This window comes from Gossypium raimondii, chromosome 10 (assembly GCF_025698545.1).
Source record: "Gossypium raimondii isolate GPD5lz chromosome 10, ASM2569854v1, whole genome shotgun sequence".
Classification (NCBI taxonomy): domain Eukaryota; kingdom Viridiplantae; phylum Streptophyta; class Magnoliopsida; order Malvales; family Malvaceae; genus Gossypium; species Gossypium raimondii.
The window spans coordinates 11,789,770-11,807,635 of record NC_068574.1 but is presented as its reverse complement, the minus strand read 5'-3'; the positions used below and the strand labels follow the sequence as shown (position 1 = coordinate 11,807,635).

Sequence of the window (17,866 nt, the reverse complement as noted above, 5' to 3'; positions counted from 1 at the left end):
TATGGTTTTGACAAAGAGAGTTTTACAATGGGTCAAATTGGCTCATCCTTTTGTTTTGATCATCAAATATAGAGATAGATAAACATAAGTGAGTTTTGTTGGTATGTTTTAAGGATTTGATTCGAAGGTTGTTGCTTGAGGGTTTTAAATCATCAAGTATGGATTTTTATTGATGCAAGTAATGTTTTTGAGTTGCATTTGTTCTTTTCTAATTTGTGATGCTTTTGATATATCTCTAAATGTTTCTATGCACAACAAGTTCAGTCTGCAAGGGTTGGTCTTATCATGCAACATATGAATTGGTTTAGACAACTTAAAAACTGGTTGATGCACAATAGTTAATTTAGGCTCACCTTTTGGTTTATAGACAAACTATAAAAAGCATAGCTGAAGCTAAGCTTTGCATTACCTTCTTCCTGTTCATCTTTAACAGAGCTTCAATTGTTACGAGGTTAAACCAAAAGTAGTAGGGATGTTATATTAATTACCTTTCTTAAAAACCAGTAATTTGAAGAACAAATAAGAGATCACCGAGATTTATATCCCTAATGACAAGAACAACAAAACGAATGGGCAAGAAATAAAAAAGGATTATACTAAAAACGTGTGCTCCAAACATATTTGAAAGGTTGTAAAATGGAAAAAAGAGAAAGAATCAGAGTAGGGAAAGAGGGTTAGCAAAGGGACGGTGGGGGAGAGGGAAAGAATCAGAGTAGAAGGAGGGATAGGAGGGAAGAGGGGGAGAGGGAGAGAGAATCAGAGTAGGGGGAGAGAGGGTGGGGAAGAGGGAGAAGGATGGGAAAGCAGTGACTGGGGATGGAAAATGGCAGCTCCGTTAAGTTTGTAATGGAAAATGGTAGCTCTGTCATGTCTGTACAAGCCCAATAATGCCCGGGCCCAAGCAAATAAATAGGCCCAAATACTAGACCCAACCTACTAAACCTAGCCCACACAAAAACAAAATACCAGAAACCCTAGAAGCCAATTTGCTTCAGCACCGCCGCAACTCACCCTCGTACGTCGCCGCGAATCTCGCACCACGACCTTCCCCAGCATGCTCCGCTCCGTATGCAGCATTACTTGCAGCAACAAACGCAAAACAGAATAGTAAAGAAAAGGGAACATAACAACAATATGCCAACAAAAAATATGATAGATTTCTTTGGATTTGGGTTCGTTTTTTTCCCATTTCGGCTATAAAAGGCCGATTTCAAGTACTGTAAAAGTGGGGGGGTTTTGGAGACATTTTGTATCGACAAAATTAAAGAAAATAAAAAAGAAAATCAGAAAAAAAACAAAAATATTTTTTAAGGTGACGAATCAGTGCCATTTTTTTCCTTTTCTTTCTACTTTTTTTTCTTTTATTTTGTTTCGTTTTTCTCCTATTTTTTTAAAACAAATTAACAAGGAGTGGGAGTAGAGGAGACACTTACCGGCGTTGAGTAATCGGAGGACCTTCACTTCGTCGTCATCGGAGTTGGAGGCTCCATCTCCAGAGGCGGTGGTGGTGGCCGAAAGTTAGAACCCTAGCAGAGGAGGCTAGGGTTTCAAGAGTTTTTTTTTTTTGAAAAGCATAGCAGGAAATAATTTTTTTTTAAAATGTTGGTTTTATAATTTAATTGAAACGGCACCGTTTTGGGGGGATCCGCGCATTGACCCGACCCGACCTGAGGGATCCGCGCATTTTCTTTAAATTGGGACATTTGAGCAATAGGTCCTCCTGTTTTATAATGTTTTTTTAAATTAATTTCTTTATTTTTTTAAATTTTGCTGCATAATTTACTTCTGTTTCAAATTGGCCCGTAATGCTGCGCAACGTTTTGAGAGAATGGATTAATTTCTATTTGGGTCCTTCATTTGTTGCGCGCGCTTTGATTAGGTCCATCCGCGTGTTTTCTAATTCTAAATTCGGCCCTTAAAATTCTTTTATTTTTGATTTAATCCTTTATTAGTCATTTTAATTTTTTTAGTTTTTCTATTATTCTTATACATTTACACACGTTTTTTATATAATATATATACATATATTGGTTTTTATACATGCGCATTCTATATATATATAATTTTCTATTATTTTTCTTTCATATTTTTACAAAACATATATATTTTGCAATTTCATTTTCAAAAATGTTTTTCGTAAAATACATACACATACGCATTTTTATATAATATATACATGCATATATTAATACATACGTTTTTCCTTATATCCTTATTTTATTTTCTTATTTTATATACTTTATATTATATATATATACTTATACATTTTATTTTGTAAATATATACACATATACATTTTTTATTTTTTTATTTTCACGATTTTCAAATATATACATACATGTTTTATTATTTTCGATTGATATATATATTCCATCCCATCTTTCGTATTCTTGTATAGGTGTGTCAAATGTATGCGTATACATATTTGCAAATTTACTTGTATATTGTACTTGTATATATATATTTGTAAATATTTATTCATATATGTTTTAAATTAAAGTTTTGTTTCATATTATACATTAACTTTTAACATACCTTTTGAGAAATATATTTTGGTTTTGTCAAAACATTAAAATCATCATATTTTACAAATTTCCAAAATATTTGGCATTTGTGATTCTTGAGAAAGATCGTGTCCTAACTTACTGGATTGCAATTATTTTTCGGTGAATTTAGAAAACCAAGTATTCATTTCGCAATAAATTCACAAATGTCAAATAAAAGCTTATTCTCGGGAATTCAAAAATGTCGGGTCCTAACTTACTGGTCATGACATTTTATTATCTCGAAATAAGAATTTCTGAAACAAAAGACAATATTCGGTATTTTGAAGATTTAAAAATATTGTGCCCTAACTCACTGGGTGTGGTGTTTTATTTCTTTGAAATAAGAATGTTTTGTTATTTTGATTCATTCACGAGATAAGAAGTTTTCTTTTAAAATCTTTTCAAGTTTTCGACACCAAGACATTAAATAATCAATTTGGTACCGATTTTGGGCGTTTCGAGGGTGCTAACCCTTCCTCGTATGTGAATCGACTCCGAACCTGTTTTCTCAAATTTCGCAGACCAAAATTGTTTTTAAGGTGAGCCGATCACACCCCAATCAAGGATCGGTGGCGACTCCAATTTTTATTTTTAAAGTCGACAACTAAATTTTTGTTTTCAAAATTGGTTTCGACAATGTCTATAACGAAAAATGGTTAGTAGTAATTGTTTTATTATTTTTTTAAAATTGAGTAACTGAATTAAAACCTGAATGACTGTTTTGTCAGCTACCCCAAAGTTGACTGTTGAGGTAATTTAACCTTTTATAAATTAATAAAAATGTTGATTTGATTATTATACAATATTTAACGTATTTATTTATTACATTTTCTTTTACGACATACCAAAATCTCTCCTTCCACGTGTGTTCCAGACCACAACACTACACATTTATAGATAGATGAATTCTCAAATTATTTATAAAAAAAACTTACAACTTGTATTCCACGATCAAATTTTATGATACATTTATTCAATTAAAATTTGTAAAGTTCAATTTATTGTATATTTTATTAATAACTTTATTCAAATAAATGAGTGGGAATCTATCTATTCAATCCCAAATATAATAAAATAAAAAATAAAAACATGAAAAGAGCCGAATCTATGGATGCCTGCAACCATTGAAGAACAGCAAGAACAAGGAAAAGAATTCAGAGGTAAAGCTCATAAATATTCTCAACTAAGGGTTGATTTGGGTGGGCGATTAGGTGCGGTACGTTTAGTATACTTTTTGTCTCACCCTACAGTATCTAATCTCACTGCTACCGCTGTTTTTACATTAACCGCAGGTATACGTACCGCATATCCAAACTCACCCTAATTCAAGCCCATTAAGAAATTCTAATAAAGATGTTCCTTCCCCAATTAACCAATGCATTGACCTTTCTATGTCGCATTTATTGAGATTCGTTGCCTCCCCAACGCCTTTGATTACTCTGTTTTCTTAATTCTACTTAAAATTTTTCCAGCTACCCTATATTTACTTCTTTCTACTCTGTTTCTTTTAATCAAGCTCTGTTTTTTTTTTTTTTAATTCTTGTTTCTTTTGCTTATCTTCTTCTTCGTCTTCAGGTAGTTGATGATTGCTCTGTTTTCTTCTTGGAGAAACCAAATGATATTGTGTCCAGCAAAATTATGGTCTTCAAGAACAGTAATAGTTCTTTTTCTTAGCTCCCGAGCAAAATCTGTTCATTCAGAGAAGAATAAGTGCCATGGCTCTTGCGTAACCAACAATTTCACAACGCCCTTGCCGTATCCATTCGGATTCTCACCGGGTGTTATGATCGGAGGCTTTCATGTCCTCAACGTGACTTCCACATACATCATCGTCGGCCTGCCCACCAAATGCGACCGACAGGTTTCTTCGATCAATGCTTTGTTCGGCGAAAACTACGCCGTTTCAACTTCCAACAATCTTCTGCTCCAAAGCTGTTCGAAACCCATAGAAGCTCCATGTGAAATAAGGCCCAAGTTTTTAGAACCACCATTCAATCTCAACCCTTGTGTTTCTAAGGGCGGCAACATAAGTTGCTTCGCCGGCAATCCTGGTGAGAAGTTGTTGAGTTTCGAGGAAGTTAATGGAACGCAGTGCCGTTTCGTGCTTTCCTCGACTTCATTTGTGGTTGACTCGGCGAGGAACTCATCGATTTCTTTGGAACTCGATCGAGTTAACTTGGAATGGTGGATGAAAGGGCAGCCTGATTGTGATAGAAATGCTAATTATGAGCCTGTCAAGACTGGTAATACGACGGTGGGGTTTAAGTGCTTTTGCAAAGGCGGGTTTGAAGGAGATGGCTTCCGAGCTGGCGGTGGCTGCCGGAGAGGTAAGTCAACCCGACCGGGTCAATCATTTTTTTCTTCTTATTTAACTTTACTGCTATTAAGAAAATTACAATATCCTCCTCTATATCCAAGCTTTGTTTTAATCTGGTATCGTAGAAGGAACTTACATTTTCTTTTTTGCTATTATAACTATAATGGTAAATTTTCAGTTCTGGTCCCTCGTTTATGCTTACATTTAAAATTTAATCTTTATATTTTAGTTTAATTCTCTCTTTTACGGTGATATTAGATTGTTGAACTAATCAATCTTTAGCTATTCTAATTAATTTTTAGTCTTTTTTTTAAAATAGTGTTCTATCAAAACAATTTATTTTCGCATAATGAATTGGAATAAGTGTCATTAAAAATATTTGTATCAACTATTAAAATTATTAAGAGTGTTATATTTGGACTAACTAATAATATGACTCTTTTTTAGTCATTATAAAATAATGGTCAAACTGTAGTATTTTATATCTCTATTATGCTCACATTTGAGATTTAGTATTTATATTTTAATTCGCATAGTTTGATTAAAGACATTAGTTAGCCCAAATAATTAAGATCTTTAGCTATATCGATTAAAATAATTACGTGAATTTCTTCTAAAATCACGGAATGGGTATTTTATGAAAAAATTGACCTCAACATTTTGATCAAATAATTAAGGGTATCAACTATTTCAACTAACTAATGACATTATACAGAGTAACCAAATTATATCAAATTAAGGAATCGATACTAAAAATCTAAATTTAAGCATAACAGAAATACCATAATCATAATTTGATCTAAAATAATTTATCCCTAACACAACCATTTGTCATTTTGTTTAATACAAGGGTAATTATTTGATATAGACTGTGAAAATTTTTAACTCCACAAACAAAATTAAAATTTTACCACATGTCCTATTGATATTTTTATAAATAAAATTAATTTTAATTTAATTTAACTAATATAATTGATTATATACTTATGGAAATGAATCGGAGTAGTGAACTAATATTTACTAAAAATTATATTCGTGTATGCCTTACCAGTAATAAAAAGTAATGAAATTTATTCATATTTTATTATTAATGTTATTTACTTTTGGTTCAAAACATTTATCATTCATAAATTTTAAAAAGAAATTATAAAATCTTTTCGTGTCACAGACTTAGATTTGTGCAACCCATGACACAGGAGCGTAGTTAGGGGCTGGCAGGCCTAAAATAGGAAATTTTTTATTTAGATTTTTTAAAATTTTAAATTAATAAAAGTAAAATTACACTTTGACCCTTAAAAATGATAAAAATTTAATTTAATCATTTAAAAATTATAAATATATAAACTATTGAAATGATAAAATTACATTTTTACTTACAATTTAATTTTGGGGTCGGGACATATTATACTAATTATCTTTAAACTAGATTTTGGCATGTAAATTTGTGGTCTCGAGACAAGTTTTATGTGCTCATTCCAAGTAATTCACAACATTGTCCAATGTCCGACACGTATTTTTCATGAATATCAGTTTATTAACTATCAAGATAAAAAAATTAAATAATTATTGAATATTCATATCAAGACAATTATATATTAGCCTATAGTTTATACCATAAATGTGATGTGATTACTGTGAGAACAATGCTTAAACGCATGGTCTTTTGCTTTGATTATATTCAATAATTGTAATTGGATAAACTCAGTAACTCCCTTTTTTCCGAATGCTACAATTTAACAGTTTCTAAATGCAATGCTTCAAAATACATGTCTGGCAAATGCGGGGGAACTGCAAGAGTTGTTGTTCTTATTGGAGGTAATCGAGTAATAAGTACTGTTATCGTCATTCTTATAGTTACTGTCAATGTTATTAAGCATCTATGTATGACATTTATATCCTATACATACCTGGACAAGGATTTTCGATTAAATCCTTTAAGGGCTTTCCAAATACTTGCGCCATATTCGAGTAACATATGAACCCTGTTGTTGTGTTTGTGTTGTTAGGGCTCGCGGTTGGGGCTTCGTTGATGGGTGGGGTGGCTCTTTTATGTTGCTGTGTTCGAAGGCGAACTAATTCGATAAACAAACGGATGAATGCAAAGCGGCTTATATGTGAAGCAGCCGGCAATTCTAGTGTTCCTTTCTATGCCTATAGAGAAATTGAAAAAGCTACAAATGGTTTCTCTGATAAACAAAGACTAGGGATTGGAGCCTATGGTGCAGTTTATTCAGGGAAACTCCAAAATGTTGATTGGGTTGCCATAAAAAGGTTCAGGTTTAGAGACCCTGCTAGCATTGATCAAGTAATGAATGAGATCAAGCTCCTTTCATCGGTCAGTCACCCGAATCTTGTTCGTCCCTTAGGTTGCTGCATTGAGGAAGGCGAACCGATCCTGGTTTATGAATTTATGCCAAATGGAACTTTATTGCAGCATCTGCAACGAGAGAGGGGTGAAGGCTTCCATGGACAGTAAGACTTACCATTGCTGCTGAAACTGCCAAAGCTATTGCATATCTTCACTCTGTGAATCCCCCAATTTTTCATAGAGATATAAAGTCTAGCAACATACTATTGGATTATAATTATAGATCAAAGGTGGCTGATTTTGGTCTTTCAAGGCTGGGGATGACAGAATCATCCCACATCTCGACTGCTCCCCAAGGAACACCAGGTTATCTCGATCCGCAATACCATCAGTACTTCCATCTTTCGGATAAAAGTGATGTTTATAGTTTCGGGGTTGTTCTCGTGGAGATAATAACTGCATTGAAAGTGGTCGATTTCGCCCGGCAGCATAGCGAGGTAAACCTGGCTGCACTTGCTAGTGATCGGATAGGAAAGGGCTGCATCGATGAGATAATCGATCCCTATCTTGACCCACACAAGGATGCTTGGACAATGTCATCAATCCATAATGTGGCTGAGCTAGCATTCAGATGCCTTGCTTTTCATGGTGACATGAGGCCTAGCATGTCGGAAGTGGCCGAAGAGCTAGAACACATCCGGCTTAGCGCTTGGGTTCCCAGCATGTCACCATCGACTTCCTCTTATTCATCGTCAGATAATGAGAGTGAAAAATGTTTAAGTACAAAGATGGGAAGCCAGAGATTGGTTGTGAAGCAAAGGGAAGAAGATCATAGTTCACCTTCAGCAAACAACTTGTTGGGTAATGCATCTCAGCGAGAATGAGGCCTCATATGTAGTGCTCCTTATCATTCTTATCGATACTTTTTTCCCGTCTTGCAAGCAAAGTTGAAATCAGGAATTGTTTATAGCAATTGGTAAAGTGATTACTTTTGCTTTGATTATAATGAGTTTTGATTCTCTGACAGACTCTAAAATGTTGAAACAGATTCATGGGTCATCAATTAAAAACATCAGTTGGGAGAGAGGGGAATGGGAGTGTTCTGATCCTCATGTTTTAGGCTACAAAACCCTTAAATCTTTTTTTCTTATTTTTTTTCTTTTCAATATTAAAAGGAGGAAATTAAACTTTTTTCTTTGAAATTAAGTCATCAAAGTATACACGTAGCCGATTGAATTGGACGAAATCGTCACGTCATTAATAAATTTTGACAAATTAGACTACGATGTTTAAATCAATACAGTTGAAGGACTTAAGTTTTAAGTTTTAAAAATATAAGGACTAAATCTCAAATTTTGTCAATCTTTTTTTAAAAAAATTCTCACTAATGAACTTGGATTGGGCCATTGAGCCCAATGGTTATGAAATACATTAGGGAAGTGGAAACCCTAACCCTATATCACTTCCAGCCTCATTCATTTCCTCTTTAAATCTGAAACGAAATAGGCTTCCCCTCCCTTCCCTCCCTCTTGTTTTTATTATTTTTAACCATGAAAGACTGCAAGTGGTGGAACAGGAAGGGTTTCTCGGTGATGATGGAATGCGATGACGAGTCCGATTTCCATTCTTTCAAATCGAGGCATTTGTGTGAGAGAAATCCATATTCTTTGTGTTTTTACCTCTCTTTTTTTAATTCTAAAAAATAAGAATGATTTTTTTTGTGTGCCAGGCATAATGAGGAAGAAGTAACAAAAAATCTGACTTATTGTGATGATCAATCACCTCCTACTCATTCTGAATGCCGCTAAAAAAATATTCATACAATGATTTTATTTAGGGTAAAGATTTTTTTAAAGAAAGAGAAAAGGTTTGATGAGTGATTTATGGTTGAAGAGGATTGCCTGTTTTACCTTTGATTTTTGTAAAGGATAAACAAAATTAATTAGGCTAGTTTTTGAATTCATTGAAATTTGTAACATGCAGAGGATGTGTGTATCAACCAATGCCAAGATATATGATGGTGGGCTTAACATAGAAATTGTATTCTTTTTTCCCATTTACCTATTTTGGTATCCAAATTTCACTTCAAAAAAAAAACACCAAGATGAAAAAGAACAAGAAATTTAAGTACCAATTTATGAATATTTTCTTAATCCAAAATGTTTAAAACAAGTCAAACAAATGATAGAGTATACAATTTAAGATACCAAAAAGAAAAAGTTCATTAATTATATAAAATGTTGTTCAATAAACTTCATAAATACAATCGTTAAACAAACTCAAAATAAACAAGTAAAAAATTATTACATAAATTAAACAATTAGATCATCTCATACTATGTATCTAACAATTTATAATTCAATAAATTCAAATTAAATAATAAAAGTTTAATTTTAAATTTATAATATATTTTAAAATTAATTTTTGGGTAAATTACACTAACAGTCACTCAATTTTGAGATAACTGACAAAACAGTCACCTTGATTTCATTTCAGTCACTAAACTTAAAAAAAATGACAAAACGGTCACTAATGTTATTAAAAAGTGACAAATCAGTCACTAATTAACATTTTCTGTTTATTTCTTAACGGAATCGCTGATGTGATAAGTTAACTAGCTGATGTGGCCAGTTAACTTGCCACGTTGGACAAGTAGTCAAAGGGTCAATGATGAGCATCAAAACCACCAAAATATAATTCCTACAAGTAAAATGACTCTGAATAGTAATAAAGAGTGGTAGTAGGGTCGAGTCCACAGGGATTGGTATTATAATCAACTTTCGCGTTTGACTTGTGATCAAAATTTCTGTCATGTCGATAATCGTGGCAATAGTCGTGTCCACGACTCCAAACGGACGTGCTGAAAAATAAACAAATAAATTAGGAGAGTTTTGAAATGTTTAAATATTAAATAATTGAAATAACATAAATAAATTGAAATTTGAATTAAATTGGAAATTAAATTCGAATTTTGTAATTAGAGATAATAAGCCTTAGCCCTAGACTCGGTGGATTCCGGATTTTGAATCGGTCCTCGAAAATTAATTTTCTCCTCCAAACAATAAGCTGGTTATAGCAGTTAAGAACGTCCTAACCGCCAATTCTTCCTCTCGTAGCTGGTCCGGTACGACCTGCAAACCAACCATTACCGGTTATCTAATCGAGATACACGCATTATCGATTCAAGATTCCAGTAGCACTGCGTTTTGAAGAACCCAACTTGGATTAACGACCTCAACTGCGTAGGTCGTTTAAACCCGATCACTTTTTCCTCGATTTGTTCTCGAAGATTCGAATACAACACAACCAACTCGTTTCCCCTACTATCCGCAAACACGACTCCAACCCAACGCACTTTTTGACTTGAAATTGAGTTAACTTTAAGGAATGAGTTGTCAACCCTGATACTTAGGAAAAATGTGAATACTGATTGGAAAGATTTTTAGTACGAAGACATATCTTATGATTCTTAACTGAAAAGAATATCGGCCTAAAACTAAGTTGTTATTTAGTGAAGTATGAAATTAATCCTACTTTGGTTGGCTATGGAGTAGATTTGAATTAAAATGGTGGGAATTGGGAAAGAAAAGGACTTGGAAAGCAATTAAACAAATTTTGCAAAGAACAAGTAAATGAAAATGGAATTGCAGTGGCCGTTGATGCAATAATTTGGAAAGGAAAATAAAATAATTCTTATTTACTCCAAATGAAATCAAGTGTAAAGTGTAAACACAAAAAATTAACCGATTTAAACACAAATTTAAACATAAAATTACATGCAAATTTAACAAGATTAAAACATAAAATCACTAATTCAGCAGGGATCAATTCAAGAATTAACCGATTTAAACACAAAAAACATGCAAATTTAACATGCTATCAGTCAAAAAAAAAAGATGATTGGTTAAGGGTAAAAAGAAGAATAAAAGAAATGGAGAAGAAGGGAAAATGGAAACTATTCAATCTCTTGCTTAATCTCTAAAAGCCAAAGGGGAGCGAGAGTGATGGAAACAGAAAGGGAAAAAACCAGAAAAAGGTTTCAACATTAAAAAAAAAAAAAAGAACACAGAACCAAATCCTGCAAACAAGAAAGGAAAAAGGGGAGCACACATATTAAAACAAAAAACCTAGGCCAAACAAAAGCAAGGAAATCCAAACTCTTAACAGTGCACAAACACAAAAACCTGTCACATTCAAGATCAAAATAAAGCTTTTTTTTGGTGTTCTGCTTTTTTGTATTTTAATTCGAAACCCAAAACAAAGAGAAAAATTTATCTTTCCTTTATTGAAATTTTTACAAAAATAGGTGAGGAGAAGAGACTTCCATGACTTAGTGTTTCATTAGGTTTTAAATCCTTTACACTTAGAAGACTATGACTTCTCCAACTGATTAAAACCTTTATGAACATTTTTTGGGATTTTTTCCCCCACAAAGGGAAAGGGAGAGTTTTGCTTAGTTTGAATTTGCTTTGAATGAAAGTTTTAGTTATGGTGTGAGAAGACATGGGAGAGAACTGGGAAAGTAAAGTGTGAGAAGACATGGTAGAGAACTAGGAAAGTAAAGGGATCTGGAAAAAAATTATGAAGATAAGCAAATGAGAGAGGCAAGAGAGGAGGTGGAGAGTGTTTACAAAATTTTAAGGTTGGAAATGAATTTAAAGAGATTGAGAGAAAGAATAAAAGGTTTACATTGGTGTTAATAGGGCTGTTTATCCTCCTCCTCATCTTCTTCTTCTTCAGTATAAACTTAAATTGGTGCTAATCGGTCAGCTGGACGATTAATGACACCAAGCAAGGCGTAATCTACCATGTCACTTTGCCGTTACGTCTGTAACGGAAAACGGTAAAAAGGATTGTTTTATCATTTTTCTAAAGTTGAGTGACTCAAATGAAACCAATGTGATTGTTTTGTTAGCTATCCCAAAGTTGAGTGACTTTTGGTGTAATTTTACACCGGAATGAAACTTAACATTTGTTATTCCAATTTACTAACGGAATGGAACGTTCTGGCCGATAAGGGCAGTACTAAAATGGTATCAACTACCATGCAACCAACCAAAATTTATTCCAAAGAAAAATGTTGTGTTGCTTGTTTTGTCGTATTTTAGTTTCTATAGCTTGGATTCATTATTATAAAGTAAGTGTTTGTTTTAATTAGTAGATAAAAATCTACATTTTATTTTCTTACGAGTAAATTACAGTTTCTAGCACAAAAAGCTGAAGACAACTTGTACGATTAACTAATTTTGTAAAAAAAACAATCCTATTCATATATGATATCATCTTGCTCCAGCAACCATATTGACATCATCGACTCTAAAATTAAATATTTAAACAAATTCTTTGCCCAATTTTTTCATAAGGAAGATAAATGATATGCCATCCTAGCAAAACTTATATAAAAATTCCTGTGTTAAAATGAAAAATCTAAATGTTATTAAAAAAATGTCATACATGAATCAAACCAATAATTTAAAATTTTATTATTAAGATAATTTCAGTCCATATAAGTAATTAGACCTGATCATGGGTCGGGCTACCCGGGTCGGCCCGAAATGTGAGAGGGTTTGGGCAAAAATATAAGCCCGAAAAATGGGTTTGGACAAAAAAATAAGGCCTGTTTTAAAAACAGGCCGGGCCTCGGGTAAGACATTTTTGGCCCGAGCCCGGCCCTCACTAAAGGACAAAAAAATCTACTTTTTTTTTAATGTTATTTTCTTGTTGTTTTCTCCCTATTTTGCTATCATTTTACTATTATGTTGCTACTATTTTGTTGTTATTGTTTGGATATTGTATAAAACTTATTTTATTGTTAATTTTGTTATTATTTTAAAGACATTTGTTAATTTTGTTATTATTTTAGAGACATTTGCTTGTTAAGTTACATTTATCTTAGTGTTATTTAAGTCTACATATTTTTTAAAATTTATTTTCAATTTGTTGAGAAATATTTATTTTAATATTTTAGTATTTTTGATGTATTATATATATTTAAAAATTATATAAAAATATAAAAAATGAATACGGGTAGGCCCGAGTTTTAGCATTTTTATCCGAGTTGGGCTTGGGCAAAATTTTAGGCTCATTTTTCGGGTCGAGCTGGGCCCGAGCCTAGTAAATGGGCTTGGATTTTTACTTGAGCCCGACCCAAACCTGACCCGGCCCGGCCCATGAGCACCTCTATAAGTAATATATGAATATACTTGAATTTACACCTACAATGTAATGAGGAAAAATTACAAATTGTACATATTCACAATCTTGAATTAATATGCAATCTTGGATTAGATCAAAACGTGAGAAAATTGTGGATTAGTTTAAATATTTGTTAATAATAAATATTATTGAAATTTATTATTAAATAGTTAACTCAAACATTTATTAATAATAAATTTTTGAAAAATTAAAATACATTAATATTAATATTAGGAATTAAGTTTGATCAAATTGAACCTAAATCTTGAATTAAAACACTTCAATGAGACTGTATTTCATAAATTAAACAAATTTACAATTAACACTAAATTTAATCTATTAACAAAATCATGAAAAATTCAAATATAATAATATTAGTTATAAACTATCACCAAATTTACCTAAAATCTAAATTAAACACTAAAAATTAAAACTACTGCGTGCAAATATTAAAATACATAACATTTACCAAATATATGTACCACTTTAAACAAAAAAAAACACAAATTTCATATTGAAAAATGTTAAACTCAAATAATAAATATATTTAAAATGATTTAAGTTAAAATGGTGCCACTCGACAACAAAAGATGATTGTTAAACTCGTCCTGGAAAGGGCTGCTGAATTCTATTTAGCAATTAAAAATTATTCTGGATTAATATTATTATTTATTATAGTAAAAATAAATTTTAAAGGTCAATTATTTTTTGTACTTTTATATAACACATCAACATGCCAAATTACTTGTAATTTTAATGCTCAGACTATGGCGTTTAACTCAAAACAGTTGGAGGACGCAATAAATCTCGAATTTTGTCAAATACAATACCTAACAACATATATTTTTCTTTGACTATTGGGCCAGTGCCTCACAGCCTACATCAGGGCAAGAAATAAGCCCAATGGTTATGAAAACTTTAAAGAAGTGGAAACCCTAACCCTTACTCACTGCTCTCCTATATAATAAATCCAGAAGCGCTTCCATGTCAAATCTGAAACGAAATAGGCTTCCCCTCCCTTCCTCTTGTTTTTATTATTTTTAACCATGGAAGATTGCAAGTGGTGGAATAGAAAGGGTTTCTCGGTGATGACGGAATACGATGACGAGTCCGACTTCCATTCTTTCAAATCGTGACGACAAATCGAGGCATTTGTCTGAGAGAAATCCATATTCTTTTTCTTAAATTCAAAAAAATAAAAATGATTGTTTTTTTTGTGCGAGGCATAATGAGGAAGAAGTAACAAAAAATCTGACCTTTTGAGATGATCAATCACCTCCTACTCATTCTGAATGCCACTACAACGGTTTTATATTGGGTAAAGATTTTTTATAAAGAAACAGAAAGGTTTGATGAGGATTACCTGTGAATCTTTCTCTTACCTTTGATCTACTTTAGGGGTGTGTAATTTTTTGAAGGAATAAGTTGGACTACTTTCCCAATAAAGGCCTGTTTTCAAGTTTATTGATGTAAATTGATCAATTTTTGAATGAAATTTTAGTAAAATGTTTTTAGAAGCAATTTTTTCATGTGAACACAAATCGTGCTAATGTGGAAGCGATTTATCCCGTGTTAGTAAAAATGTACTGATGTGGCAGTATCATTTTTTAAAGAGGAAGGAATCCCATATTATTATAAAATATAATGTAACATTTAATCTTATTTTGTTAATTAAAAGAAGAAGGAATCACATATTGTTTAGGAATTAGCTGTAAACTTCTTCATGAATCTATATATGCACATGTCTCATATCTCACATTACTTAAAGAATAGGGAAATTAAAATTTGGATCTATATAAAAATTGGTGACACCTTAAAATAAAAAAAAAATTGGTGTTGCTACTTTAAGTCTTTATTAAGGTTTATTCTCGTAAATTTTTAAAAAAATTGGTTTATTTTTATAATTATTTTAAAAACAGACATTTTTTGAAAATTTAATCTGAAAACGGGTAAAAGTGCGCCCACGTTAGCGCGTTTTTGCTGACATGGGGTAAAACGCTTTCATGTCAGCGCATTTTGTGTTGACATGACAAAATTGCTCCCCAAGGGTGTGTTTTGCTGAAATTTCACCTAAAAATACTCCTACGTGGATGTGTTTTGTCATTTTTGGCCCTATCCGGTAAATAATGAAAAAATTAGTCTATTTTCGTAAATAAAGTTAAAAATGGGCTTTTATAGATAAAATAGTCAATAAGTTGAGATTTTTTTCATTTACTTATTAAATGTTTAATAAGTTTAAATTAACATTTTCGAGGATAAATAAAATTAATTGGGTTAGTTTTTGAATTAATTGTAATTTGTAACATGTACTTTTGGTTTTAGATTAAAAATATTGTTGAGCAAAAGTTAAATTTTCTTGTTTTTGGTTTTGATTAATAAAAGTGTTTTTGTCGAGTTTAGTATCAATGAAAAGTTTATTTCTGAAATTATTTACGAAAATAGGTAGTTTTTAAAAATAATAATAGGTATAGACTGAAAATTTAAAAATGTGTTAATATGGATGTGTTTTTAGAGGATAATCTAGAAAAACGTTTTTGTGTCATCGTTTTTTTCTTTGTGTTTGGTAAAAGTGCGCTGATGAAGAAACGTTTTACTAAAAAGTGCAGACGAGGACGCACTTTTAATCGTGTTTTCTCCCAACGGTCACCTCCAATGATCGTTTAAAAATTTGACCGTTGAAGTCCCAACGGTCAGAAAAAAGAAAAAGTATAAACTCTCAATCCATTTTTTCACATCAAATTTTATTATTTTTCTAAATTTCTCTCTAAATTTTTATTTTTGTTTGAATTTTTTTATATATTTTCTAAAAAATTTGATCATGTTAGCAATAATCCGACAATTAATTTATCTCGATGATAAATATATCTCCACGACCAAAATGCAAATAGTAAGGATTAATTTTATTTTTTAATATTATTTAATAGCAATAGTCCAATTGGGATGTTGACTTGATATAAATGGTTGAACCAGGGTTTTCTATTTTTAAATACATATTTTTACTTTTATGAATTTCTTAATAATTTATTTGATCGATTAAATTAGAAATTTGTGGGTTGACTAGTTTAAAATTGATTTTGATTATTTAAAAAATAAATTTAAATAAAAGATATCAACCTCGTAAAGAAAATAATATGGTTGACTAAAAATTATTGAAGTACAAAATGTGAAAAAAAGCATAGTTTATATTTAAATAAATTTAACCGGCTGCCTGTATAAAAAGATGTATAGCCTAAATACATTGTGGATTAAATTCTTTTAATTGAAAGAAGTAGAAATGAGGACAAATAAATAATAAAATGTGAGGATATTGATGCAAACATTAAAATAAAATATATTATATATTATACAAAACATACTCATCCACTCCAACTTTCACCAAAATTTGAGTTAAGATTAATGTGAGCTAATTAAAGCTAAGTTTAAATCAAATAAAACATTACCAATTTTTATTTTTCTTGGGATGAATTTACCTACTCTAATTTGATTAATGTGATTTGTATTCTGTTCAGTTCAGTTTCGGTGTATCATAAACATGTGATATGTACAAGGGCAAATATATAAAATATTTGTAAAAATAGATTTTTGATTAATGTGGTAAAATTTTTTAAATATTGGTGGTATGAGTTTCAAAACTAATTATATAACAATTCATAATTCAACAAATTTAAAATAAATAAATTTAAATTTAAAAATATTTTTTGGTACAAATAAATAATAAACTTAAATTTAAAATATATTAACTCTTTTAAAATATATTTTAAAAGTTTCATTTTTCTTTTTAGTACTGTCCTACCATGGTTCATCTTTCTTGGACCCAAAAGGAAAAGGTGGTTCGACTGGTTACGACAATGCAGTGGCCTTGCCTGCTGGTAGAAGAGGCGATGAGGAAGAATTGGCCAAGTAAAACAACAAGAGTGCCACCAGTTCATCGGGGAAAATCACATTGAGTGTTACAAAAAGCAAACCTGAGACTGGTGAAGTGATCGGTGTGTTTGAGAGCCTTCAGCCATCTAACATTGACTTGGATGCCAAAACTCCTAAGGATGTGAAGATCATTGGTATCTGGTATGCTCAACTTGACTCATAGAGTGATTATTCTTTGTAATTTAAGGCCGCATGTTGCTAAAATTTCTTTTAATCCAATGATAAGCACACTGAGATCATTATCTTCTGTATTAATAATGTTGTTCGACCTGCCTTTGCATGTCCGACAAGTATTTTTACCTTGTAAAAATCGTGTCTATATTGAACATATGTCCAACACTTTAACACTCTCTTAATACAAGTATTCTTGCTCCATAGCTGAGCAGCCCCAATTCCAAAATTGGATTACTCGCCAAATTATTAAACACGTACACATCTTTATATTCATATCCTTATCGGAGACTTGTTCGATATTTGAATACTACCCTTATGTCGGAAGTGTCCGTGCTTCATAGCTAAGTATAGATTCTATCCCCTTGCTTCATACACCAAAGCAAAGTGGGTTGCTCACCAAAT

General features: G+C 31.7%; 4 non-coding genes and 2 pseudogenes across 4 annotated transcripts; all 6 read left to right on the top strand.

Moving 5' to 3' along the window:
• Positions 1-3,945: 3,945 nt before the first annotated feature.
• Positions 3,946-8,300, top strand: LOC105777655 (wall-associated receptor kinase-like 14; annotated as a pseudogene).
• A 421-nt stretch (positions 8,301-8,721) lies between these two features.
• Positions 8,722-17,453, top strand: LOC128033880 (oxygen-evolving enhancer protein 1, chloroplastic-like; annotated as a pseudogene).
• On the top strand, positions 8,756-8,827 carry LOC128034411 (small nucleolar RNA SNOR75). Its single transcript, XR_008190535.1, has one exon. It is a non-coding gene; the product is annotated as a small nucleolar RNA SNOR75 (small nucleolar RNA).
• Positions 8,898-8,969, top strand: LOC128034374 (small nucleolar RNA Z105). Its single transcript, XR_008190499.1, has one exon. It is a non-coding gene; the product is annotated as a small nucleolar RNA Z105 (small nucleolar RNA).
• On the top strand, positions 14,447-14,531 carry LOC128034410 (small nucleolar RNA SNOR75). Its single transcript, XR_008190534.1, has one exon. It is a non-coding gene; the product is annotated as a small nucleolar RNA SNOR75 (small nucleolar RNA).
• LOC128034375 (small nucleolar RNA Z105) lies at positions 14,587-14,658 on the top strand. Its single transcript, XR_008190500.1, has one exon. It is a non-coding gene; the product is annotated as a small nucleolar RNA Z105 (small nucleolar RNA).
• Positions 17,454-17,866: the final 413 nt, after the last annotated feature.